The sequence below is a fragment of the Dermacentor albipictus genome, chromosome 1 (assembly GCF_038994185.2).
Source record: "Dermacentor albipictus isolate Rhodes 1998 colony chromosome 1, USDA_Dalb.pri_finalv2, whole genome shotgun sequence".
Taxonomy (NCBI): Eukaryota; Metazoa; Arthropoda; class Arachnida; order Ixodida; family Ixodidae; genus Dermacentor; species Dermacentor albipictus.
The window spans coordinates 199,153,605-199,163,982 of NC_091821.1; positions in this window are offsets into that span (position 1 = coordinate 199,153,605).

A 10,378-nucleotide genomic window follows, 5' to 3' on the forward strand; every position below is an offset into this window, starting at 1 on the left:
CGCATTTCTGCCCCGTCTCCTTGAACAGATGGAAAGCGTCGCCAAGTTGACGGACTTCTTGAAGTATACTTAACAACTTTAATATGTAATGAGTCAGCAAGCTAAATGGAGGCTGCTTTGTTTGTAATGGCACAATGGCACTTGCTCAACGTGCTCTAACATGACATTGAGCCACTTTCCGTTCAACAAAGTTTATTTAAATTAGGTGAGCTGAGAGAGACATAAAGAGCTGCTGAGGGAGAGGAGGATATTAACGGTGACTGTGGGTATTTTCTATGCTACATGCAGCACTTGCTTCTTGGGTAGGTAATATGAAACATGGCGTTGCAAATATTGCGTGTAGAAAAAGATTAATTGCGAATATTTATTGCGAGTCGACATAACGATTGACAAGTCTGTTGTCTGCGCCGATTCGCAACCGGCATTTGAACTATACTGTGCAACCTTCAGGCACAGCAGTGCGTACTGTGGGTATCCAATCGCTGCTTTGCGCATGGCAACGAAAAAGCTGTCGAAACGGTGATATGTGCGCACGATGATGGCGAACAGCAAATCACTCTGCTCTTCAGCCATGACGCGAAAAAGCGACTTTGCAAGAGATCAGCGACGCCGTGGTTTCATGACAAGGCAAAAACGTCTGTTCTCTATAACGTAGACCTGGTCTCGAATTACCTCTTTATAATAAATGCGAACTTATCACGAATTGGGAGAAATTTTTGCCGTCAATGATGCTTTTTAAACTAATCATGTTATATTTATTTTTATATCCACTTCATATGTGAATACACCGTCTAAGTTTCCCGTTTAGCGTGTGCGGCGAGGTAGATGAACATAGAATGCCTGCGTCCTTGGAGTGTTCACTTATTCCTAGAGCAAATGATGAAGCCACGCCAAACATTGAGAATACTAGGCAACCACCCTTCCTTGAACCAAGCTTTTCTCTTGACGCGAAAAAAGGGCGTTTATTATGATCAAAAACTTCATAATTTGTTCGAACATGTTCTGAAGGTTATATTGCATAATACAGATTTATTTATTTATTTATTTATTTATTTATTTATTTACACAGTTTTTTCAAGTGTAAATGCCGAGTTGCGACAATACTTTCTCAAAAGTAAACTGCACTATATAGGCGGACGCTTGTTGCTTCTAACTTCTCTCTCAATGGCTACCTAAAGTTACAGCAAGCGCGAGCAAGCTCGAGCGTTTTGTTTATTTATCGTTTCCTTTTAAATCACGCGCACTTAAGCTTTGACTAACATGGTCATGTATGCAGCACTTTTCGTGCCGCACAAGTGCAAGCTGCGCGGTCGCACGCTTTCTGCTTGACTGACAATCTGCGAAACATGCCGAGTGTCCGAGTCGGCTCCTTACTATCTCTCTTGCTGCGCGTATTCCGAAAAGTAAAAAAAAAACAACAAAGATTTAAAAAGAAACGGTACACAGCCACTCCGTTGTTTACAATTCTCTCCACTCTCCGAATGCGTCCTCCGGGCTTACTGAGCACCGGCTGTCTCGGCCGTTATTCCAATCTAGTTTCTCGAACTGCTCGGTCGGCGACGGGGAGAATTAACTGCAGCGCTGCCTCCCTGCGGCGGCTGTTACGCGCTGCTACAACGCGCGCGGCGGCTCACGCGATATCGCGTATACGGCGCTCGCAGCGCCGAGTGTCGGGGAGGGGGGCCCGGAGTGCGTGCGTGCTGCGTGTACTACGTGAGAAACGCGCCGGGCGTCGACGGGGGCTGGCGTATGGCGAGCGCACCCGCGCCGCGCGCTGGTTTTGCTCTCAAAGGGGCTCGATTTGCCCTGTACTCCTCGCGATAACAGCGATTAAGCAGGCAACGAGAGAGTCTTCGAGGAGCTGCGACCGGGCCCTTTCGCCTTTAAGCGGCTTTTCTGCCCCAGCGGTTAGCTGCGCTGTAATCGAGTCTCATAATGCGTGCACACTCGCACGGACGCGCCCAAGAGCACCCGTTTCCGTCGTCGCGTATGGCATGGGTGCGAGAACTATATATACATATATATATATATATATATATATATATATATATATATATATATATATATATATATATATATATATATATATATATATATATATATATATATATATATATATATATATATATATATATATATATATATATATATATATATATATATATATATATATATATATATATATATATATATATATATATATACATATATATATATATATATATATAATGTGTACGTGTGTAAGAAAAATGTTATACAAGCAGAATAATGAAATGCCCCAAGATTGCAGCGTTTTCCGGGGTCTTCGCTTTGACGCGTTGAGCTCTTGTGACTCGAGAGTCGCCCTGAAAAGAACGGCCCCCATGGACACGGTTACGGCATGCACGGGCACCCGCGGGCTGTGGGCAGACGCTGGCAGTATCGCAAAGCGAGAACGCTTTATTGCCTTATCTTTGGTTCTTTTTTTTCCTACGAATGTTAGTGTCTTTGCAAAAGATAACGGAGCAAAGCTCAATGAAGCTGGGTGCACCGAGTTGAGCTTAGCCTTACGTGCCTATTAAAGAAGCCATACTGTCGTCATCGTTATGTGAGCTCGGCCACTTCAGTTATGTGACAAGCTCCGCCCATCACAAATCTCGTTTCTTCTCTTTTGATGAAAATTATACAATGAAGAAAAGTGGAGTGAGTGGCGCCATAAAATTTTGAGATTTTTTTTTTTTTTGCTGTTATTATTCATGGATTTCGGTACAGCAGTCAGAAATGGGTTCGTTTATCATCCGGAACGAACTGTGGTTGGAACCGCGGTAACTATAAAACGCGAACTGTCTTTAACAGCAAGTTTTCTTTTCCGCTGCTATTTCAGGCAATGACTGCCGCTAGCCCTCGAAAAACTGACGTTCGGTGGTTATACTCTGCACATGTGAAATAAGCTTGAGATGTGGCCATTAAATGCATCCGTTGGTTACATAATTGACGGGTACGAATTTGGGGGTCTTCTATGCAGACACATTGATGCGCAATATTGAAGCTAAACTACGTTATTTGTCTGTGTTACTGGATTGTACTTCGTAAATGACGCATGTCACACTTCCTTGAAGCTTACCCAGAATCGAAGAAGATAGGAGAGCTTTCGCGTACGTGTGTGTGTTCGGTGTATCTTCTGCTTCTTCTGGCGTCCTTGCACCATTTCTACGCTATAACTCGCTTTCCATAGATTGAACAACAAAACAAGTCCAAATCAACTGTGTAAGAATTCCGACATAAGGATATTTGAGACCTTCGCATAAGCCTGGAATCGACCCCTGCCCTCTTATGCTGCAGAGAAAAGAACGATGCTCGTCTTTCCTATATCTGTCTTGCCTTGCTGGCGCGGATATTGGCCGCCTCGTGTGGACTTGCCATCAAGCAGAATACGTCCTTCAGCACGATGTGCGACACGGCAAGGGTTGCTTAGTGCGTTATTTTTCCTCGTGGGTCAACATTTCAGAAAGCATGCAGACCTGTCACAGTTGCTCCACAAGTTTTTGAATTATCTATACCACAATGTTTTGGTGATCTCTCTTTTTTTTTCTTTTTTTATTGCTCTTCTGTGACCGGTTGCTACTAAGGTTCAATGACCTTCTTGGCTTAATGACACTGTGGTTTTATTTTCGTAACATCTGTCAACTTCCGAAACTGTTGAATTTATGTCGCATGAGGGGTACAGACCAAACAACATTTGCGCCTCCGGCATGGTTGATCTCGCACGTGCGCTAAAAGACACTCGCTCAAGTCCATTGAATTTTGTTACACTGAGGCGATTTACATGAAAGAGGGATCACGTGTATTACTCCCACCAACTGGCGATTTTTTTTTTAATGTAGAACTTGGTAGGACATGTATGTGCGCCACTCTTTTCTTGCGTTAGGCAAAAAAAAACTATTAAATACGTCGTATGGTTACAGAGAAGTGTTCATTGTGATGTGCACCGGGTTGCGCGCCGTGGAACGTGTTAGCACTGCTGTTTATCGAGCCAAACCTTTGTGAAAAATACCGTGGTGTGTGTCCTTCCCGAATTAGCGCCTAGCTACTTCAACGCTTTTTGCTCTTATGTTAATGCGACTGAAACTGGACATCCTTTGTCCGTCCTTTTGTTTACGATGACGAGGACAGCCTTTTTCGCCATCGTCAAGTTGTTGTCATTCTCCTGCTGTCGTCGGGCCGCCTCCCCATCCTGAGCTTTACTCACGTCATACGGCGAACGAAAGAAAGACAGAAAGAAAGGGAAAAACTGCGCTCACCACCGTCACTGCGCTGCTTGCGCTGAAGGCACTCTGAGCTTCAGCTAAACAACTTGTCGTATATATAGCGCGGATTTTGACCCACAAAGTATAGTGCGAGCGAGCGCATTTCTTTTTCGGCTAATCAAACAATTGCGACGAAATACTTGCATATATACATAGTACACTCAAGGGCGTCTCGAAAACACATGTGCCCGCTAAAAGATGAGCGCATCATACTGAATGGTGCAATCAATCATTCATTAGGTCGACCAATATTTATTTGTATTCATTCATTTACAAAAATGAATGCTGGGACAAGAACTAATTATAGAGATGTAACAGCTAAGGTGTTGCAAAACATCAGCAGCTACACACGAACGTCAGCAAAACGCGCAGTGTGTGGCCAAATAGGCGCTTGCGCACTTCAGCAAGACTTCCCACAATCGCGAATCGAACTATAATGTCCTTGCGGCTGTGTGCCTATAAGTAGCAGTTGGACACGATAACCATGCACTGCAGGGCTATCGCGCGGCATTCGCGCTCGGTAATATGCACCAACTTTTGGGTCTCACACAGACTCTGAGAGGGATGACGGCGGCGCATGTATTTCAGAGGTCATAAAGGCAATACCGCAGAGCGGACGAAGGCGACGATGCGTGCATAGTAAAGAAGTCATTCTTGAGAACGATGCCCGCTATGAGAGACTGCATGGATGCTGTCACAGTGAGTTCCGCTGAGTTTGTGACTACGGAGTTTGTGAGTAGGGGAACTCAGACTTAAGGTGCTTCAACCAGTGACAGCTTTGCGTTCGAAAATTACCCGGAGCGAATGCCTTTTATCGATTCCGGACTTGCATTAGTGTGGAGCGCTTGCAACGCCGTTAGGGCTGCCGGAAGGAATTCTAAGAGCAGCTCTTAAAAAATAAGATCATGAATTATTACCGTACGTGCGCTTGTGACGGGTTTAAGACTGTATAGGCGAAATGTCAAAACTTTTTCTTCTTCGACTAGTCGTGTCATACCTTAAGCAATAACCATAGCGTTAACATGGCGGACGCAAGAAAAGTGACATGAGAAACGATGGTAGTGTTCGTCCTGTCACCTTTCTGGTGTCTGTCGTGATAATGCTGCGGTTACTTCTTTCAGTGATAATAGCCAAGGAGGCAAAGCTTAGCTAAATAATTTCTCTTTGAGACGTTTGCCGCCTATAGGCAATCTCGGTTGTTTTGTCGAAAGCAACGCAAAGCAGCTGCTTCCAATTGACAATCCAAATTAGACTATACGTCAGCCGCTAACATTCCGCTTTAGGCCTATGAGCTCTCGATCGACGAATGATCTTGAAAAAAGGGTCGATTTATCGTCCAATCGTCTTTATCTACGTGAGATGAGTGAAAGCGATACTGTGTATCAGCATTTTTTTTTTTGAGGTCACGAACTTTACCAGTTACTGAGAAATCATGCCAGATTTGGTGTATAGGCGAGGGGCCGTCGTTTCGATGTGTGCCACCAAATTTGTTTACGCAAATTTAGGGGTACCCGCTTAGGGGCACCAGAGTAAGAACCCAAACCCGACGAAGCAGTTTTGGTTCAGTGTATGCGCAGTGGCGAGAAGCTATTCGTTAGGGACATCTGCCTAAATTATTTTTCTCTTTCTTTTCTTGCGCCCCTAGCTGAACTTGCTTGTTCCAGTGCGGCAATTATGTCGTAATTAATTCTGTAAATGTCAATGTTGATGGCTTGACAACATGATCACTTCCTCAAGTGTTTTTTGCCAGCCACTCCGAACACTAATTTTTGTTGAATGCCTTCAATTTTTTATTCACATGTCAGAAAAGAGGAATAACTGGTACCTTAACAGGTACCAATAATTTCTCTTTACATACATACGTATAAAAAAAGAAGAAAAGAAAAAATGTGCATAAAGTGGCAGGTAAGAAAATACTAAGAAAGCAAACGCGAATTTTTTATAACGGGGAGGAAGGATGCCAAGTAATTCAATTTCTATATAACATTGTTGCTTTCTCCATGGACCGCAGCTTCTTTGAAGCCCCGACAAAATCGAGTTACTGTGACCTAGAGATTGACTCAGCCAAGAGTCAGAAAGCGGACCGCAAGTTCTTTGTGCTTTCAGGAAAAGGAGAGATTCGAAACCTGACACTATATATATAAAGCACACCTATGTATTTATACGAGGAACGTTCTTTAAATCTTGAATAACTGTACTCTTTGTATAAGGAAAAGGACAAAAAACAAAGCAAATGAAGGCTTGATTCGAAGTGTGGGCGTAATTAACAAGTTAAGCAACAAAAAGAGAGAGAAATTGAAAAGAAGAAATATCATACGTCGCTCTTAGAACTATTCGCGCTTTCCAGATACGCTAGCGCCGCCGCGCGGATTTTTTCGGAACCCGGGAGGCGGTGATGGATCTCCCGCCCACACGGTTTCTGCAGCTGTGTTGGCGTTTTGGTAATCTTTGATATGGGGAAAAAAAAAAAACAGTTGACGAGCGAAGAGCAACCACATGTGCAGTGTGCCACAATGCACAAATCGTGCAATATTGGGAAAAGTATTGGGAAAAGCACCACTTTCCAAAAAAAAAAAAAGACAGGAAGTTGTGGGTGATCAAGCTCCGCACCGGGAAGCAAGTGAGCGAAGAAATAGTCATATGTAGCGAGAATTTCAACAAAAACTTCTTTTGGGGCCACCTTGGTGAGTGTACTTGACTGTTGCTCAATGATTTCATTTTATTTTTGTGGCGAGCTCTTACGAAAGCGGCTGAAGAGAAACGGTGTGCCTTCGCAAAAGATCCCGCTGCGGTCCCACGAAGCAAGACTGAGACCATGGTGTAACTGAGACCTAGCGTTGGCCGAAGAAGGCCCTCTACAGATTCCCAAAGTAAATTTAAGTGCACAAGTGTCACCGTTTATTAAGTTTTCTGCCTGCACTCGCGCTGTTTCGGCAAATACCCTGCGATGGTGCCTGACGCTGCGTCGCGAGCATTGCAAACTAGAGAACCTATTCCGCAACTGTTCATAGTCGTTTTGTGTGAGAACGAAACAGGCGGTCTATGCACAAGGCGTTCGGTGATTTTTTTTTTCTTTTGCTGTATTCAAAGGTGTGTACTGATCGGGGGTCGAGCGCACGTGTTTCTGATTTTGTAGTTTTGTTTGGTCTTAAAGTATCTCTTCTATAACAATGTTGCAAGAAACAAGGGCCAGGACTACGTACCTGAAGCGGTCATTGATGAAGAATGCGCATGCGAGCTTCCCTACAGCACGCGAAAACATTAATCGTGCTGTAAAACGGGGCGCGCTGGCACACGTCATAGTGTCACTCATATATTGTAAATCGGCACTACTGAAATGTTTACGTATTATCTGGCATCATTAACAAGCATTCCGTATATAAGCCGGTGCGTCGAGCCATTTATCTCATCGTGAATGCACCCAACGTTTACCTTATGCAGCGGCATAAAGCGCATACTGCGCTTTGTTTACATCTGAGCGCTACCGATTAACTGCTTGGTGTCAATTCTTGTACATCGCGTATAGGTTACGAAGCGTAAGGATACATAGTGACCTTTACGGCGCCGGTTACACTGCAGACTTGAACTTTTATAGTATGCGGCGGGCCTCTCACGGCGCTTGTCTGCAGGCAGAGTTACTCGACCTGAAGAGCCGCGCTTGTCGTCTTTCGTATTTCACACCATATTATATGGCCAGCGTTAAACGTAGCCTCTCCCTCTACAACACATCTCTGCGTTTCCTTAGCAATGTTAAGGATCGCGCTTAGAGATACCAGAGGCCCGTAAGCCGCCTGCTGCTGCAGGTGCGCACGCTTTCGTATCGCCTCCATCACCTCTATCCCCGCCATGTTGCAACGTTCTCCGCGCCACCTATAGGCGCTGGAAAGTGCGAATTCAGCTAAAATTCTAGAAATCTACCTTCAATGTAGTGCTCCTAGACCGACCAGCTTGAGTGTTTTCTTGTAAAGGAAGCACATAGCTGTAGGGTTAAGCTGGCTTGCCGAATACATTGCGCACGGTCTATAGTGAGCGCGAACACTGACTATGGAGCATGCACCTGCGACGGAACTAAACGACCTGCGGTGCTCCTTTTCTGCTCGGTCTACGAGGACTTGAAAGCCGTTGTAAGTGGCAGCACTTTGGTGTCGTTGCCGGGGTAATCCCGAGGTGCTAACCCTATGACCACTCGCTGATAAAAAGCTGTCGCCCGGACCCACTAGGCGTACTCTACATACAGCCGCACGCGTCCCTCGCTGCAGCTGCATGCCCCTTCGGGGATCGTTCGAGTGGCATCACCACGTACGGTGTAGGCGGGCAAAAGTGCGAAGAAAGGTGTGCACCGGGCGTGCTACACGTGCGGGTGTAGTGGTGCTCTTTACCGCTTGCCCCGCGGTCGCCGGCTGTCAGCGGGGCGTCCGCAAGGCTTCAGTGGCGCCCCCTGCGCCCTTGACAAGAGTGGGATGCCGGAGGAACTTCGGTGCAGTCCTTTACTATGTCACGGTAAAATCCGATACTTTGAAAGTGTCCTGCGGATTCGTACAGCGTTTCACCGAATCGTGAGGTCACTCCGGATAGCGTCATTTTACGTTGAAATAGGGGACTTCTGCTGCCACCTTTTCTTTCATTTCCGCCATTTTCTTGTCGAAAGATAAAAGAAGGAGGCGACGGATTGTGTGGTTTGGTTGAGTGTTTCCACACGAAACGGAGAAAGCAAGGGAAAAATTCGAACCGGACTAGTGTTTACGAATATTTACATAAATATATGTATAGCAATACTCTCACACAGCTCAGGAGGGCGCTTGTGAATCGTTATAGCAATCGGGGTGATAATGAGGCCATCACAGTGGCAGAAGCGAATCAGGGAAGGTACTTACGTAAGCTGCTTCGAGTGAACGACTCACGAGGCCACTTATTTATTTTTATTATGTTCTTTTTTGCATTATGACCAATGCCGAAGCATTCGTGATGAGTCCTTGAAATTTGAAGAAGATATTAAAAACAAAAAACAAACAAAAAACAGTGATGCCTCCAGACAGGCGTGGCTACAATATGGAAAGCTAATCTTGATTGCAGAGGTTTCATCAGGTTTGTACTGTGGTACAAGACCCCAGTGGGAAAAACTTGGATCCTAAGTACAACATTTTAAGACATCTAGCCCTGGAAGCTGAATGGCACGGGCTGGAAAGCGTCAACATTGAATAATTCTCGAGCATACTATAGAAAACAATAAAATTTGGACTTCGCACGGATAAAATGCCAAGCATTATCAAACACAACTTCTACGCACGTATGCTCGAAGAGCGCAAAGTTGCACCAGGATATGGAGCAGTGTTAGCTGTAAGCACTCTTTTCGGGCCAGTGGGTACGGGGCGCGCCCGCGCCAAGGCTCGCACACGCTCTCAAATACACGGACGCACGCCAGCGCTGTTGATCGGCGTGATATTGTGTGGCAGTAATCCGTGCCGAGTTGTTTTTGTGCCCTTATGCAAATGTTCTGCTCTGTGCTCGGAAATTTCGCCCAATAAAACCAAATGCACACTATCTGTCTACACTTTATGGCCCCGAAGGCGACTGCCTAATGTCGTCTACTGGCGACGCCAGGGTCCAAATGAGCACTTTTTATTGAACGCATAACGAAAAATTGCGGGCACCTGCAGATACGCCGCAGGGTACTGCCTGCAATAGAACTTCGCTCTGATGTCTCTGGAGGCCGGAGCAATACATTCGCCAAGTGGAACGAAATCCCTGTGCAAATACGTGGCACACTATTGCAAAGGCGACCGAGTGTTACTCGTGACAAAAACGTGCCGCGCTTTCTTGCCCTTGTGAGTGTGCAGTGTTTGCCGTACACGGTTTGTCGCTGCCTTGATAATTTCTGTGGGTGAAATCTTCCGCGCTGTATATCTAGCAACAGATCTGCAGTTGCTATGCGCCGAGGTGTTTGCTCTGTCCTTTGCACCGCTGTCGTATCTAGGAATAGACAGCCAGAGTTCCGTATTGACCCCGCCATCTCCGACCATCAATATTCCGTCAAGTGGAGATTCGCGAGAGCACGGTGTCATTACTGAATTAAGCACGAAGCAATGTTTATT